This window comes from Sinohyriopsis cumingii, chromosome 18 (assembly GCF_028554795.1).
Source record: "Sinohyriopsis cumingii isolate HCF-2022 chromosome 18, ASM2855479v2, whole genome shotgun sequence".
Taxonomy (NCBI): Eukaryota; Metazoa; Mollusca; class Bivalvia; order Unionida; family Unionidae; genus Sinohyriopsis; species Sinohyriopsis cumingii.
Genome location: NC_142978.1, coordinates 71,617,059 through 71,628,921, shown reverse-complemented (window position 1 = coordinate 71,628,921; position 11,863 = coordinate 71,617,059). Strand labels below are relative to the sequence as shown.

Genomic DNA, 11,863 nt, shown 5'->3' with positions numbered 1-11,863 from the left:
ACAATAACTTACCAAATTCTGATAAACTGTCTCTTTATATTACCAAAGTTTGATAAACTGTCTTTATATAAACAGATTAGAACTGGCTTCGGCCTCGACGGTTATTATCAAAGTCTTGTGTAACCATAAACTTAAATTAGCTTCGACAAGGCTCCGAATGTCTTCTCCAAGTAGAGAAATGAAACATGGGGATGTGAAGACAATATAATAGATAGAAGTGTCAGACAGTATATGCTATTTGACAGTTGTTATAATTGTGCCAAATATACAAAAGAAATGCGTGCAAACTCAATTAAAATAAACTTCTGGAACAAACCATGCACGTGTAAGTACATTCAACTGTTAACTTTTAGCAATTAGAACACAATATGTTCACTAACTATGTTTATTTATGAAGCGTTTAAAATAAGAGATTATTATCTTTACAGTAATTGTTTTATAAAGTATTTTCCTTAATGTGTCGATCCTCTTCATTCCAGCCGGCTGTTATCGATTATTTTTGAGTTTTTATTTAAAGTTGTACATTTAGCATTTGACAACCATACGAGTTATTGTATGTACTCAGTAAGTATGCACATGCCTATAAGAATAATGAATTGTAATTATTACTTTTAGTTATGTCTCGCAATTTGACCTTCAATTGTTAATAACACTTATCGGAAATATATTTTTAAAAATCCTTTTAATCGCTGAGGTCACTAATTCTTTCATCGCGGCAGTTATCTACGAGGATGGACAAGAAAGAAAACAAGTACTATTAGAAATGTAATGATCTCATGAACGAAGTGAATAAGTGCCAAGCAGTAATTCTAAGTGCAGAAGAAAAAAAATTCAATACGCGGTTTGGAGGGGTATGGCGGGGGTTTGGGGAGTACTGGGCGAAATTCCAAGTGTTCGGAAGAGTTCATACCGAAGTCAGTCATAATGTCAACGTGCAGACGGGCAATTAATATTCATGACTCATTCACCGAGAGTTCGCACGTTATTGCACCAGTATAACCAGTATCATCTGTTTCATATAATAGAATGTACTTTATTAACCGGTCATTGAAAGAATGGGATTAGTGACGGTAAATTAATGAAAAAATGGAATAAGTGACATGCTATATTGTTTGAAAGTCTGGTCAATCGGTGTCGGTTATCGTCATGCAATTTGAAAGAACGACTGTGTCGCTGATTTCTTGATCGGCTCGTTTAACTTCAAACTTTGGTAAAGCAGTTGTGAATATATACGTGTTACATATCCTCCTAGTTCAAATGTACAGACGTGACCTTTCTTCAACAAAGTATCCAATGGTGTAAACAAAAACGAATAAGTCAACAAACACCCACCCACAAATGAAAACAAATGAGATCAGGAACTATAGATAAAAAGAGAACATCAACTTTTATAAATTCTGATCTTACAATGCCGCATTAAATCATACAGCTTTGAACTAACGCTCAATTCAAATTATTGAAAAATTAAATCAGAATAGGAAACTAGATTATATACAATACATATGTATTTATTTCTGATCGTATTGAAAGTAATATGGAATTTTACAAGAAATCACGTCTGACATCATACTTTCTCCAAGCAACAAAATAACTGTAACTGCCATTTAGATCCACGCTGATTGGCTGACCTGGGTAGGATGGTTTACCGTCTGCTGCATGCGAACGAAAGTCCCACCGATCCTCGTAGGATGACTGGCAGAGTCTTTCATTCGGACACAGCAGACAGCTCATTTCCAAAGATACCCATAATTTCCAATTTGTGAAGCCATAGGACGCGCTGATAACAATGTCCATTCGGTGTTTGCGATGACCTGACTATAGCTTGCTCGCAGCATTCGTTAGACAAACTTTAGATGATTTCACTGGCGTATCACAAGACGTCTGTCACTGTTTTAATCTGCATCTGAAATAAAAAGAAAGAAACAGAAATGTCATTAAAAGTTACTTTGCATGAACAGCAAGGGGCTGTCCGTTATGCTGTTCGTTATTTAACAAATTAAAGAAAAGGTGAGTGATAAGGAGAGGGCAATGTTAGAACAACGGAGGATCCCTACCAGCTATTGAAATCTGAGGGTGAACTGGTCGATTACGTCAATACTTTCTGCAACTGAACTGCATATAAAACACCCACCTTGGGATATGCAATCCGATGTTGTAGCATCAGACAAAAGAATATGTCAATATGGATACGGACCATTGACACGGGCAATCTGGAGCACATCATAAACCCCCACAGCACGTGACAGCTGTTGCCTCGGAGTGCGACATGCAAATTTGACTGAATCACTGGAGAATGAGAGTATGCAGCACTTGAGACTATGTACAGTGTTATCCATCACTGTATCAAGATCAAACATCATTTAGTAATTTCATCCCTGCCGTGATCGTTAAATCGAGTCTTTTTATTTGATTTCCTGTTAACAAATTTTTAACATATTTTCCCTTTATTTGGAAGGTCTTATTTTCCAAATCGTGTTACGGACCATATATGTATCTATATATATATATATATATATATATATATATATATATATATATATATATATATATATATATATATACACCTCCCTGAGCTTGTGCATTTTTATGAATTAAAAACAATTGTATCTGAAGAAAATGACATTTTGATTTTCATTTTTCTATAATTTTGGATCGTTCAACTGAAGTGAACAATCCAGTGTCACATAGGAAACCTTTCTTTCACCTAATTAAATTTAGCTTTACATTTGATATTTTTAAAATTGTTTTATTCCAGTTTATGCATTGAAAAGACTGAACAATTTCATTAAACGCCGACCACAGCTGTAGTACTAATTGCTATGATAAACGATCTGCTGTTTCAAGGTGTGTGTCAATTGTTGTAAAATGAAGTAATTGCCACTGGAAAGTGCGATTTGCCCAGTTTGTTCCAGCTGTTGCGTTACATGCGAAGTACTTTAGCAGCACGAAGGCAATTGATTACTGCCACCCTGTTTAAAAAGAATGATGCTGGGCTTTGAGTTAGACATGGCTGGACCACGTAAAATATTCTCATGTTGAAAGATAAAATATTCACAGATCTCTAGCGAATCGGGAAGAACCTTCACTACGGAATGACTGTCAGCAATTATGTACAACGTACCTACTGTAATAGCTAACCGTATATACTCGCTTATAAGTTGAGTCAAACTGCAAACTGCGCGTTATGCGCCAGCAGATTTGGGTATATGCAGTTTTGTTAGGATTAATCAGTAAAACAAACAACACATACCCTGCTCTGCATGCGCAATATGCTACGGCAGATCTGGGTCTTTGTTGTTTGTAGTTTGACTTGATTTATAAGCGAGTATAGACGGTATACACACAGATATAAATGTTTATTCTTCTTTACCCTCAACAACAACAAAAAAACCACACAAAAAAAAACCAACCAAGTCTCTAAGACTGACTGACTGCAAACTGCGGCTGCTTTTGACTGTCACTCTTAGGCAAATATTTGACTATAATACATTTGTTAACTAGTTCTAGGAGACGAAATTTAACTTAAAGATGAAAACGCACAAAAAGTATTAGATAGTATTCGAAAATCATTCAGTTGGCGAGTTTGTTCACATGTTTCAGAGAGGTTTAGAACGGTTCGTAATACACTTATTGTATACAGACCTCATGTTATATCGTCAATGCAACACGCACATGGGTGTTAGGGTTTTAATATATATCAATCCATGAATTTTTATTATCTGGATAACATCCAGATACATGTATAATGAACAGCTGTCAGATAATCACGTGACTAATATTGATCTTAGCCGCGGCGATCAAAGAAACGTGCTACGTTATTAACGGAAAAGTTTATATTATTCGTTTCAGCTACAGTGTATGTAACAGGTCCACTGTTACTTTTCAGAATTGTTATGCAAATGTTATTTTCAAACGCCCACTTTCAATCTATGAGTCACTTTCAAATTATTTATATTTCAGCTCATTCACAAACACGTGACACTCTCAGATGAATTCACAAGAATGGATTTAGGAATAAATTTTGTTTTATAAACTTTTTGACATACTAAATAATTATGGTTTTCAGACGTTGAGAAAGCAAAAAATGCCACTGAAAATAAATATTTCTAAGGGCAAAAAATTAAAAAAATAAGAAAAGAACGGATTTTCTGATCTGATTTTGTTTCGTTTTTCTCATGCAAGGCAAAAACAAACAACTACACAAGCTACAATTCAGGAATGCATACATGCGTGCGTTTAAAAAGATATGCGCCTTCTTATACTTCATTACGTTAATAACGGGCGATAAAATATAAAATTAAGATATTGGATAAAAAAGAATGAATTTATTTTTTTAAATATACATGCTTAGCTGCTAATACGTATAAATTAATTATGAAAATTAATTTAGAATCTTAGTTTGGGTTGCAACTGCAGTTGATGATAAATAATTCAGTAAGGAATTGTAAAGACACGGATTGGAACGTCTCAAAGTACATCGCAAAGCCCTAAAGAGATAGCGTGCACTTATCAAATCTCGCGTGACTTAGCAGGAGAGAAAACAAATGTGTGGGTTAACATACTGTCTGCTTGATGACGAACTTCTAAAGGTATCATAAGCGTAGTTTTTGTGTAACTTAGTGTTGGTTCAAATTGGTCAAAAGAAATAGTATGACGGCTGGTCTTCGGTTAGACATGACGTCTTTCTCCATATAATGATGTTTTGTATCGATTTCAGATTATGTTTACTTGTTGAAAGTTTTACATGAAACGGAACTGTAGAGTTTATGTTATAGAGTTTTGAAGTTCAACGATCCTGTCGAAATTTAAGAATTTCAACGATTAATACGATACGTAGCCAATATGCCAATGGGAAAAAAAGAAAATTATGAACTTGTCCGTAAAAATTAGGAAATACATTGCATTCTATTTAATAACAGCAATCTCTGCATGTTAGCTATGTATACTCTCTCTCTCTCTCTCTCTCTCTCTCTCTCTCTCTCACCAGTTTCCCTGATAGAATCTCAGAGTAAAGGTAACACCCAAGTTGCTGCCAGATCTATGCCTTACTCCATTTTAAAGCTTATCTGCATATAAAATCATATCAGTATTGTCAGATACTTGCGTGAGGTCATAGATTAAACAATACAGTTGACCCATTACATCTCATTGAAGGATTATTAAAGCTAAGCGTTTTGACATTACTGTTAAGGTTATGAATTTTATTATGGTCTAAGTGTTTGTCACCCAATATCTGAATAACTATTTTAAGACTTCAAAGAAGCCTTTATCTCTAGAAACTTTGTAAAGAAAACCTGAATATTTAATTCCTTTTTGAAAATAAACTCACATTATATCATAGTGTCAATTAACTATTGTCATTAAAGTGCTGGAGTATTTGTATCGCTAAGGACATTGATTTATCTGTCCATTTAATTAAACACGTGTGTAGGCGACAGAGGAAAAAATAAAAAATATCGTGTAAATTAAATGAAAAGATTCAAATTTCACACAGCTGAATGTATGTCGCAGCATGGAAAGAGGATACCAAGTTTATTTTGTTCATAAATGTTTTTTTTCTAGAACTTAATCATTAAGTGATATTTCAAAATTAGCAGTTCTGCTTAGAAGTAAATAGACAATTTCCTGCTAAATCTCCATTAATCCTGTTGATTCGTCATCAAACCTGTTAATTCGTCATCAATCCTGTTGATTCGTCATCACTCCTTTTTAATCTATCAATTCTGATGACGCATTGTCAATACTGTTAATTCGTCATCACTCCTTTTCTTTCATCAATTCTGATGACGTATAGTCAATATTGCTGACTCGTCATCACTCCTTTCAGTTCATCAATTCTGGCGACGCATTGTCAATACTGTTGACATGGGCTTTAAAGATGATCAGATTTGTCAATATAACCTACCCAGAATTCCTCTCATTTATGTCTCACGTATCAATATTTTACCTTTGAATTTAATTCATTATATTTTTAGATCAAGACAAAATCTAAGTCTGTCAAACAGCAATAACGGAGTGCGTCAATAAAGAAAGCCCATATATACTGGTTTACCGCATTGTACGGAATTTATTTCATCGTTGCGGATTTCTCAGGTAATTAAAACTGTTCAAGCTGATGGGTGAATTACATTGATACGCTACAGATGATATCGTTCCCACTTTTATCCTGGGGTCGGAGAGAAAAAACTTCCCGAATCATTCAGTTGTCAAAATATTATGTGTTGCAGATTGTGGGGAACTGCACAATAACTAAACCAAAATATCATTAAAATATCTGAAAATTGATATGTATATAACAAAAGCAAAATTATGTGAGCATATCTATTATGATTGTTTGATCACGTATCGTTGCCAGAATCAGAAAATCCGATTCATGACTCGATACTTCACGTCTTATAATGACCCAAATATTCTGATGCTGACAACTCGACGTTATGCAGCAATCAAAATCGCATTACTGTAATAATAATGTATATGTTTCGTCCTTTAAATGCGGACTACAAGTAAGAATTTTTGCAACATCTGGACGGTCAACCTGTCAATATTAGATATCGACCTCATGAAACGGTCGTGACATAATTAGTATTAATCTATTAGATGTGTTTAGATGAGATTAGACATGCTGATTGATTTTTTAAGAACACTGGATGTCACCATGAAGTGAGTAGCCAGAAAATGAATTTCCTCATATATCCATCACATCGTGCTACCCATACCAACTTTAACGGGCCAGTTTTATTTGTTAACTTGTGTAGTATGACAGTACGCGATTTCAGCACAAAAATCATTGAGCGAATGCGGCTCCGGATTCCAACACTTGCCTTTTATGCACGAAGGAGCATCGGGCCTATTCTAAACCCCGAGGTATGTATGTATGTATGTATGTATGTGTGTGTGCGTGCGTGCGTGCGTGCGAGTGTGTGTGTGTGTAGGTAGGTAGGTAGGTTGGCAGGCAGACACACAATATATATATATATATATATATATATATATATATATATATATATATATATATATATATATATATATATATATATATATATATATATAAAGAGAGAGAGAGAGAGATGATGCTACATGTTTGCGGCATGATTCCCCAGTGCTAGACACAACTATAAACTGCCACACGCAGACATCACAGCGACATGATTGCATTTTTTTAAAGCTACGTTAAAAATCCAACACACACACACACACACACACACACACAGACCAGTTGTATATATCTTTCATTACCAAGTAACGAGGCTTGCCGGTTTCTTCCTCCGCAGGTTATACTGACCGCCATGTAGAGCTTATCTTTTGCTGAAAAATGGCGTTAAACCCTAAACAACATTTTTAATTGTTTCGACTCAGTCAGATTCGTTGTTTCCCGGACTGTAGCCATTTTTGTGGGAGTAGTTCATAATATTTCATAGTAGTTCATGTGTAACATTATATCATGCCAGGCCTAAGCAGGGTCGTAGAGAGCAATCATGGGCCCTAAGTTAATAAACACCTGGGCCTCTCCTAGTTCTTGTTCAAACAAAAATCGATGTAATATAATTAAAAAGTGTTGTTCGGCCCGGGCCCCGTTGATATATTCCCGGTTGACCCCCTCCCCCCCCCCTTTCCCCCTTGTCGGTCCTGGGCTATAAGCCAAATGAATAGAACAGCGGTGGCTTTGAGCTTAGCGTGCAGACATGCGACCAGACTGGTGTGGGTTCGATTTCAGCCCAGATTAAACCATGTCAGCTGACTTGATTCATCCTTGGGCAAGACACCCTGCTGCAATAGATGCTTCCCGATAAGGTTACTTGCAGACGATCTTCTGACCATTTTACCTGGATGAGGGACAATCTGGCAGTTTCTGCTACATTCGATCGCCAAAACTGGTCATTTTTAACAAGCCGCATTGAACCATATCAACTTTTAAGTTACATTTATAGATACTAACACAGAGCTTGATTGCGTTCTATTTTATATATGTTTTGTAACAGTTTCTTGAGACTGAATGAATTTATTTTAGCTTCCAAACACCATATATAATCAACGGTAAATCTGCTAGCTTACCACAAAAATGGATGCTGATGACATTCGGGAACTACCTATTGACTCAGCACAATAAAACCTTTGCAATCTTTATGTGCCATTTAACACCAAAGAAACCAGCTAACTATAGGTGTAGATATATGGAATTTCTAAGGTAACTGGGAATTTTTCATTGCAAAGTATTGTATAATAATAACATATAAAAATATGTTGTGAATTAGGTATCTCAGGTTTGTCTTGTTCTGGAGATTGATGAGAGGCATACACATCTCTCATAGTTACACTATATTTAGACACTGAAAAAGCAATCGTCGACGAGGAGGCAGAGCTATCCACACATGGCAGTAGACACGGTGGTTCAAGGCAAATATTATATCTCAATAGTACCTAGAAGGCAATTATTCTGAATCGCAAAAAGCTGTTCAATAAGCGATTTTTCTTCAAAACTATCACATATGGAAATGGCTTGCATATGCAGTGTGATCATAACTTTGTGACAAAATGACCTTCAGGCATGTAAATTGCACGTGTGGGACATGTGTGCAGAAGCTTCTTCTGCTATGGGCTTCTCTTGACTTGTCAGGTCAAATAACTATTTTTATTTGCGGTATCAAATATGTGCATGAAAACTGACCTTTGTATCCTTCGAAAGGTTGGCTGACATGTCGGAATGTTCCACATATTAAGGTCTCAATGGATAGTTTCGTATCCCACCGACCCTACTACCATATAATTACGAACTTTGTGTTTATAAATTGAAAATTAAACTAAATCTGTAATTTGGTTAACATTTATTATTAGTTGGACTTGAAAATGGATTGGTTTGTTTCGTCACTGCTTTCAAGGTTAGACTAGCACATGAATCAATGCAGACACTGAGCTTCAAACGAATGGCCAGAGTGATATACGTATTTATGTTTGCCTGCTACAAATGTAACTATTTCAAAATCTAGAAGGCTGATGGTTATCGAAAAGCATGACTGTTTGTTATAATAGCAGCGAACTTTAGTAATTCATAATGCTTAATTTGTTTATCGTTTTGCTACACGTTGTTTGAGGAAAATATTAAAATAGCCCTTACATATCAGAAATGAAGACTATAAAAGAGGGGTAGGAGTACAAAAGCTTTGAATTGTACAAGGAATTAACATTAATATCTTCATCAGAATCGTACAAACATTGCTACAAAAATCAGCGATTAGTATTTTAGTTGTATCCTTAATTTTAAATTATTCTTATTTTACTGCAGTCTGTTATCACCAGGACTTTTCCGTGATACCTACGGTCTATTTCTGAGTGAGGTACAAACAGTGCCGTCGCTAGGGGGGTGCGGGGGGGGGGTGCGGACCGCACCGGGTGACACCATCTCAGAGGGGTGACACCAAAATGAAAAATTGCAAATTTTACAGAGCACACACTGCTCGGTCTAGTCGGATTTCATAAGCGGATAACCGATCATAGTTAAATACATGACTAGCAGGCACAGCAGTGACATCGCTAAGGGGATGCGGGGGGTGCGGACTGCACCGGGTGACACCATCAGAGGGGGTGACACCAAAATGACATTACTACGGATTCTGTATGGTCTGTTACGGAAGGAGGACCATGGGGGTGACACCATGAGCTACTGCATTGGGTGACACCAACCCGAGTGACGCCACTGGGTACAAAAGGAACAATCTGTCTCTTGCCACCATGGAGAACGATATAAGAAACGCCCCTGAGAACATGATGTGGCATCGAGGTGACTTACACTTTTAATCTGGACAGCAGAGAACGCATCCGTTTATATATATATATATATATATATATATATATATATATATATATATATATATATATATATATATATATATATATATATATATATATATATATATATATAGAGAGAGAGAGAGAGAGAGAGAGAGAGAGAGAGAGAGAGAGCATGCCTGTACCTGGATGGAAAAAACGTACAGATTAAGTTTCGTTTTACACACTCTTATATATATGAAAGTTTTGTCAGCAAAGATGCTTACTCTCCAATAATGACTGTTTGCGGAGAATCAAATCAAAATCATATGTCTTATTTGGTATTTTTCTCCGATTCGCATCTAAACAAGATACACGTACAAAATGATGCCCATCCTAATTATGCAGTGTATCTACAGTATCTGTTTTGTGAGGAGTGACAGAGTTTGTTAATCTGCCAGTTTCGTATTCTAACGGTTGGAAGATATTCTTTATACAGATAAAGCTGTTCTGAATTTCTACGTAGTGATACTATCTATATACAAGTTAAACAAAAATCTTAAATATGTATGCATAATATGGCCATTAATGAATCGGATAATATAATACCATTTTTTACACATATTTTTTCGTAAGTTTTTGCCTCGAAACACGTAGTAAGATATTCCTATCGCCTAATACCTGATTCAAGGATACGTGTTAAAAGCCAATAGATGATAAGAAAGTAGAGCCAAATTAGATACACCAGGGAAACGATTGCATGATTTTAAAGTGTTTTCTATAAATCTGACATTCAAAATCTTAAACCATTGTTTAATAAAATTGTATTGTTACCTCCTCCATATGATTTTTTCCCCTGCTATAGTAGTATTTGATCGGCATAGTATAACCAGCTATATATACATCAAGCTTAGGCAATCATGGCAAGCTTAGTCAAGTATGGCAATCAGGGGAGAGCATGCATTCTGTTCCAATGCAGATTTCTATAGTTAGCCAATTAGGACGAAAATTTATCAACTGACGTACGCTACTAAATAGTACCTTCGCTTAAAAGGTCGATCTTCTAAAGTATCCGTAATTGAAATTATTGTGTGTACATCTCACTAAACCTAATAACTGTTTTGTAATGATCTTCATACGGAACATTACAATGTATGTGCAAAATTTGAACATAGAAAAGAAGATTTTTACGTGGGGGCACTCGATAGCTCCTAAAGCTTTTTTAATCATTGGTTAACTGAAATGTACTATATCAGTACCTAGAATGGAACGTGCAGTTCTAACTACTACTACTACTAATAATAATAATAATATATCCCAACCCTTTTAAGACGACGTCTTCAACAAATATTGCAGATTCATATAATTAGTTATTCTCTATTATTTATACGATTTGGTCAACGAATTCAGTTCTGTTAAATTTATTTATGAAGGGTATAACCCAATCATTCACTGGGATGAAAGTTAGAAATTTCTCTGTATTAGGAAAACATATGCATTAAAATATTCGTACACATTGAAACTGCCGTCCACCACCCAACACCCACTTCCCAAACAATTGTTTGGTACAATGAACTTGATGCAAATTAAATTATTTAAAAATAAAGTTCAATTTCAGAATAAGATGGTTTTAAAATCTTCTTAACTATGCGACTCACCTCTAAACTTTACGAACATGTAAATGCCCAATTAGTTAGTTCGTCTGCTTCGTTCACTGAAGTTCCGTTTGTCTGTGTAAGTCTGATTCAAGTGTTCCACCCATTCCACGGATTTTATTAGGCTGAAATAGAGGATTTTATCCATATATCGCCATGCCACGTGGCAACATATTAACGACTGCAGCAGTTGACATTGGGGCACAGCTGGGGAAAACGGGCGTCCAATCGGCTTTCTTTGTAGTTTTCCACAGTTAGATACGTTATGCATTTAATTACAGCTACGGTAATTTGCGGTTTTAAGAACATCTAGTCGAGCAGACAAATCTTTGCATTATTTTTGTTCAAGGTCAGGATTGACATCATGTGAGTATTATACGCGTCCAAAATAATATAATGTATTCGTTGCAACAATGATACAATATCAAACAGTAATACCTGCAATT

At 35.6% G+C, this 11,863-nt stretch overlaps 1 long non-coding RNA gene across 1 annotated transcript; it reads right to left on the bottom strand.

The window, feature by feature from the left end:
* Positions 1-1,487: 1,487 nt before the first annotated feature.
* LOC149776945 (uncharacterized) lies at positions 1,488-11,623 on the bottom strand. Its single transcript, XR_016416271.1, has 2 exons — positions 11,421-11,623; positions 1,488-1,903 (listed from the first exon to the last, which is right to left on the bottom strand). It is a non-coding gene; the product is annotated as an uncharacterized LOC149776945 (long non-coding RNA).
* Between the last annotated feature and the right edge of the window lie 240 nt (positions 11,624-11,863).